We start from the raw sequence: 6,724 nt of genomic DNA, 5'->3' as shown, positions 1-6,724 counted from the left end.
GCTTTTAAATAGCATTTTTATTTTATTTTCCTATTTTATTTATTTGTGTTTTTGTATTTTTTATGTATTTTTAAAATATTTGTTTTAATTATTATTATTTTTTAATTATTATTATTATTGTATTATCATTATTATTTTCCATTGTATTTTTTATTATTATTTTTATTTTTTATTATTAAAATGTATTTTATTTTTTGGAATATATTTTTTCCAAATTAAAAAAATACATAACAAAACAAACAGGGCAGGTCCAGAGGAAAAAAAAAGAAAGAAAAATAAGTAGTAAATTTGAAAATAAAATAAGGCATCCAAGGAAAAGAAAAAGGCCCAAATGCCAATATTATAACCTGCAAAAATAACTGTAACAAAAGCTTTCAGACATCATCCCTGCATTTAATGTGATTATGAACCACCTTTGAACATTTAAAGGTGATCTTGATTAGCGGGATTCATTGAATGTTTTGCTTTCTGTGTGAAACTGCTAAATGCTAAATGCCATCAGCAGGAGAGACGGCGCCGCATCACAAAGGCAAAACCAGGCAGAGTTTGACACGGCGTCTTCTGTTGTGGGTTGTTTACGTGACGGGAGCAGGCGGCGTTTGGAAAGTGACACGCTAAAAGGGCCGCAGATGTTGTTTTGCCATCATCGCATTCGCGCGCTGTAAATAAAAGGCCAGACTTGTTTTGAATTAAACTTGGGCGAGGGCTGCTTCCTGTCGGGGCATAAAAAGTGAGATCTCAAGCGGGCGATGGTCACGAAAGCAAATGTTGTGTTCCAGAGGTGCGTTTGTGTTTGTTGTGCTTGTTTAGACCTGGTCCTTGTCACATTAATTACTTTATTGAATTTATTGTCCGATAAATAATTGCGAGGGAAGTATTTTTGGGTTGCTCCACTTTTATTGTGTGTATTTTCTGGACTATAAGTCGCACCGGAGTATAAGTCGCATCAGCCAAAAAATGCATAATAGAAAAGAAAAAACATATATAAGTCGCTCTGGAGTATGAAATGCGGTTGCAAGTGTGAAAATAACAAATAATATCACATATAAGTCGGTCCGGAGTATAAGTATATAAGTATAAGTCGCATTATGTCATTTCAATATTATCGTTTGTCGCGAGCACTTATATTACATTATTATATCACACTTACAGAAGTTCCTTCTATTATTGTAATTTTGGACTGAAAATGGTAAATTATTAATTTAGTAGTTGTAATTGTTGTGGGTTTGTAGGTTCTTCTTTTAGTTTTAGTGTTTTTTAGTAGTCTTTTTGTAGTTTTATTAGTTTTAGTAGCAATAGCATATAAAGAAAATATTTAATGCAGTGTGTTTTCTGGATTTTTCTTTGTTAGATTCTGTCTCACAGTGGAAATGCACCGACGATGAAAACGTCAGACCGCTCCATATATAATAATAATGTCTAAAAACAAACGCTGTACGTTGCCATTGTTGTTGTTGGAGTTTGGTTTCGTTGAGTTGAGGCGGGGCAATGGAAACGGCGTAACCGCGGGGATGCCGAACCGCCGTTTTGAAATCCTTGCACTCTGGGACCGGGTTTCAAAAAGTTCAGTTAATTTCCGTTTCAGACAGTTTGAGCGTCGCGCGGACGAGGCCCTGAAACTCGAAAAACGACTAGTTCATGTAATAAAGCACAGCTGTATAAAGCGTTTTGTTCTCCTGTTATCATGCTAATGTTTGTTAGCTTTATCGTGACAGAGACGGGTGAAAAATGTTTTTTAGAATAATTACGGTGAATATTTCGGATGCTCAGAGTGCATTAGGCAAGAGAGCGATACACCTGGAGCGGTAAAGAGCTAAAATTAGGCACAGCACCTTTAAGTTATTTGAATCCATGTTTAATTGTGATTTATTATTATGATATTTTCAAGTCTTTCTGCAGGATTTGCTTTGGATTACCATATTTTCCAGATTATAAATCACACCTTTTTTATGGGGTGCAACTTGTACTCCAGAGCGACTTATATAAGTGATTTTATTCGTTATTTTCACACAGACAACCGACCAACAATGGTGCGACTTATACCGTATTTTCCGGACTATAAGTTGCACATTTTTTCATAGTTTTGGCCGGGGTGCGACTTATACTTATATTTATACTTATATTATTTGTTATTTTCACACTTGCAACTGCATTTCACACTCCAGTGCAACTTATATATGTTTTTTTTCCTTCTCTATTATGCATTTTTTTGGGCTGGTGCGACTTATAGACCGGAAAATACGTGTATATGTTTTTTTCTTTTCTATTACGCATTTATTGGCTGTTTGCGAAAATACGATACCTTTTGGTCTTGACTGAAAATACACTACGGCTGTCTTCCAGAAAGCGAACTGTTGCTTCGTTTTCCCGTCCGTAACGAGCCTCCGTGTCACATCCTGTTGACTGTAATGAAAGCTAAAGTGCGACTTGTTGTTTGGATGCTGTTTGCGCGGCTATAAATCAAAAGCTTAAGGCGCGGGAGTGTGGGCCGCTAACGAGAGGTGCGACCGCGGATTGGCAGCTCGCTAACTCCGCCGCGGATGTTAAAAGCAATGTGACTTTGACATCAAGGAGCCGCTCCTTCCACGTGGCTCATGCCTTTTGTCCTTTGTGAATACTGATGTTCTTTTAGACTGCAGCGCGGCAAGATGCGAGGAGGCTTTGGAGCGGCGAAAAGTACATTAAAGAATATTTTTTTTGAGTTGCTTTTGTACTCGTCTGCTTCTCGCAAAGTGGAATCTATATAGTACGAAACAGTATTCCTACTAGATGCACTGCACGCTTTACGAAGAAACTCTTTATTGTTGTCACGGAATGTTAAAACTCCATTCTGGAATCAAGGAAAAGTCTAATTTAGTTGGCGTAACTCGATATAGAGCTCCCCCTGCTGGTCCCTTGTGAAAATAGATTGTCAAAAAAAAAATTACGCTAATGTTTTTTTTTTCTTTTTCATCATAAGGCAGTAAAAACACATACAAAAATATTTAGAGTTGCCACATATGAAAAAAAGAGCCAGGGTTTCTCAGGAGAGTTGACGTCAGGTCGACGTTAGTAAATGAGGCTGGTTTTCCACCCCAAGACAGCAGGGGGCGACGCCGGGTGCTTTAAACGCCCCGGGAATACATATTTAACCATCACAGGGACTTACAAAGACGCTCAGTAATGTGAAAGTGTGACTTAGTTCTGCTTTAAAAGTGTTTCTTCTAAATATATCATGTCTATTTTGTCTTTTATGATGTTTGTCAGTATCTTTGACCAGATTTTTCAAATGACATAGAGAATTCACCTTCATTCATCTGCCAACGCTGTGAAACTCTCAGGTCGAACACGACACATAAACACGAGAAGTGTAAAAACATGAAACAAAAGAGAATATACACTTTTTCAGCCCTTTGTGTGTCGCGGTGCACCAAATTACACCTTTTATACATCAATGTGATAAAGATGAAGTGGCAAGTATTGCCTGTGCCACTGCTGATTGTTTTGCTTTCTTTTTGCTGCAGAAGTTTGCTCAGGACACTCCAAAATGGTAAATTATTCAATTAAATCCCCGTGGAATCCTCAAGGCACTCTAGTGTTCCTCGCACACTCCAAACACACAGTCTGTTTATTTGAGTTTATTCATTTCTCGTCTCAACCCAGTAAATCCCATCACAGTGTGAGTCCATGAGTGTATTAGACCCTGCATGAGTCCTGGTTTAGTCCTAGTTTAGTCCTGGTTTAGTCCTGGTTTAGTCTTAGTTTAGACCTGGTTCAGTCTCAGTTTAGTCATGGTTTAATCCTGGTTCAGTCTTAGTTTTGGCCTGGTTTAGACCTGGTTTAGTCCTGGTTTAGTCTTAGTTTAGACCTGGTTCAGTCTCAGTTTAGTCATGGTTTAATCCTGGTTCAGTCTTAGTTTTGGCCTGGTTTAGACCTGGTTTAGTCCTAGTTTAGTCCTGGTTTAGTCCTAGTTTAGCCCTGGTTTAGACCTGGTTCAGTCTTAGTTTTGTCCTGGTTTAGTCCTGGTTTAGTCCTGGTTTAGTCTTAGTTTTGTCCTGGTTTAGTCTTAGTTTTGTCCTAGTTTAGTCTTAGTTTTGTCCTGGTTTAGTCTTAATTTTGTCCTGGTTTAGTCCTGGTTTAGTCTTTTATACAAAGTGCATTCTTGTTGTGTCATGTCTTCTCCTCCTCCTCTTCCTCCTTCACCTCCTCTTCCTCCTCCTCCTCTTCCTCCTTCACCTCCTCTTCCTCCTCCTCCTCCTCCTCTTCCTCCTCCTCCTCCTCCTCCTCCTCTTCCTCCACCTCCACCTTCTCCTCCTCTTCCTCCTCCTCCTCCTCTTCCTCCTCCTCCTCCTCTTCCTCCTCCTCCTTCACCTCCTCCTCCTCCTCCTTCTCCTCCTCTCGTCTGAAACCAGGCGGCTCTTTAAACTCTTTCCTCTGCTCTCGCGCCGGGACCCTTCATTCCCGCTCTGTCCTCCTCCTCCTCCTCCTCCTCTTCCTCCTCCTCCTCCTCCTCCGCCTCCTCCTCCGCCTCCTCCTCCTCTCGTCTGAAACCAGGCGGCTCTTTAAACTCTTTCCTCTGCTCTCGCTCCGGGACCCTTCATTCCCGCTCTGTCCTCCTCCTCCTCCTCCTCTTCCTCCTCCTCCTCCTCCTCCTCCTCCTCCTCCTCCTCCTCCTCCTCCTCCTCTCGTCTGAAACCAGGCGGCTCTTTAAACTCTTTCCTCTGCTCTCGCTCCGGGACCCTTCATTCCCGCTCTGTCGTATCATTCTTCCACTTTTAAACATTTCGCTCACTATTTCTTCATTTTGGGAAAGAGCTTATTGAAACATTCAGTCACTGCCTCGGGCCACAAACACTTCCAGAGCTGGAGACTAATTTAGTGTTTTCCCAATTAACGCCTTTACTCCTTTAATTTGTTCTTCTTGGGCAGGTGCAAAGCGAGCGGCTGTAGTTGGTCATGTTTCAACTTTTTATAATTGGTTCCTCGGGCGGCATTGAACACTAGGCCCTTATGTTGAGGTTAAATAGTTCATTTGGAAAGATGGATTACGTTGTGAATATGATGTGGAGAGAGTGTTTGGAAGTGATTATTTACTTGAGTCAATGTTGCCAATATTAAGTTTTAGGGTGTAAGAGTTGTGTACAGAACAACAAACAAGACAAATCAACAAATGACCCACAGCAAAGCAACGACAAGAACACTATTATTATCACCACTGTCATTATCATCATTAATACTGTTAAATTAAATTACAGAAGATTACGTTAATCCAGTGTACTAGTGGGAGAGGGTTAACAATATTTTATCTAATGTTATTACTGAGGATAGTCCTGTTATAGACCTGGTTTAGACTCAGATTAGACCTAGAATAGTCCTGTTATAGACCTGGTTTAGACTCAGATTAGACCTAGAATAGTCCTGTTATAGACCTGGTTTAGACTCAGATCAGACCTAGAATAGTCCTGTTATAGACCTGGTTTAGACTCGGATTAGACCTAGAATAGTCCTGTTATAGACCTGGTTTAGACTCGGATTAGACCTAGAATAGTCCTGTTATAGACCTGGTTTAGACTCAGATTAGACCTAGAATAGTCCTGTTATAGACCTGGTTTAGACTCAGATTAGACCTAGAATAGTCCTGTTATAGACCTGGTTTAGACTCAGATCAGACCTAGAATAGTCCTGTTATAGACCTGGTTTAGACTCAGATTAGACCTAGAATAGTCCTGTTATAGACCTGGTTTAGACTCAGATCAGACCTAGAATAGTCCTGTTATAGACCTGGTTTAGACTCAGATTAGACCTAGAATAGTCCTGTTATAGACCTGGTTTAGCCTCAGATCAGACCTAGAATAGTCCTGTTATAGACCTGGTTTAGACTCAGATTAGACCTAGAATAGTCCTGTTATAGACCTGGTTTAGACTCAGATTAGACCTAGAATAGTCCTGTTATAGACCTGGTTTAGACTCAGATTAGACCTAGAATAGTCCTGTTATAGACCTGGTTTAGACTCAGATTAGACCTAGAATAGTCCTGTTATAGACCTGGTTTAGACTCAGATCAGACCTAGAATAGTCCTGTTATAGACCTGGTTTAGACTCAGATTAGACCTAGAATAGTCCTGTTATAGACCTGGTTTAGACTCAGATCAGACCTAGAATAGTCCTGTTATAGACCTGGTTTAGACTCAGATTAGACCTAGAATAGTCCTGTTATAGACCTGGTTTAGCCTCAGATCAGACCTAGAATAGTCCTGTTATAGACCTGGTTTAGACTCAGATTAGACCTAGAATAGTCCTGTTATAGACCTGGTATAGCCTCAGATTAGACCTAGAATAGTCCTGTTATAGACCTGGTTTAGACTCAGATCAGACCTAGAATAGTCCTGTTATAGACCTGGTTTAGACTCAGATCAGACCTAGAATAGTCCTGTTATAGACCTGGTTTAGACTCAGATTAGACCTAGAATAGTCCTGTTATAGACCTGGTTTAGACTCAGATCAGACCTAGAATAGTCCTGTTATAGACCTGGTTTAGACTCAGATTAGACCTAGAATAGTCCTGTTATAGACCTGGTATAGCCTCAGATTAGACCTAGAATAGTCCTGTTATAGACCTGGTTTAGACTCAGATTAGACCTAGAATAGTCCTGTTATAGACCTGGTATAGCCTCAGATTAGACCTAGAATAGTCCTGTTATAGACCTGGTTTAGACTCAGATTAGACCTAGAATAGTCCTGTTAT

The 6,724-nt window shown here is 40.1% G+C and overlaps 1 protein-coding gene across 1 annotated transcript in view; it reads left to right on the top strand.

Annotated features, from left to right (window-relative positions):
• The window catches only part of slc49a4 (solute carrier family 49 member 4), a 106,090-nt gene that overhangs the window by 56,979 nt on the left and 42,387 nt on the right, over nt 1-6,724 (top strand). The gene's annotated exons all lie outside the window — the stretch shown is intronic.

The sequence above is a fragment of the Eucyclogobius newberryi genome, unplaced genomic scaffold, assembly GCF_026437365.1.
Source record: "Eucyclogobius newberryi isolate DKJ021-1_F unplaced genomic scaffold, fEucNew1.0.hap1 SCAF_14, whole genome shotgun sequence".
Lineage (NCBI taxonomy): Eukaryota > Metazoa > Chordata > Actinopteri > Gobiiformes > Gobiidae > Eucyclogobius > Eucyclogobius newberryi.
The sequence above is the reverse complement of the archived record's forward strand: the minus strand, read 5'-3'. Positions and strand labels throughout refer to the sequence as shown.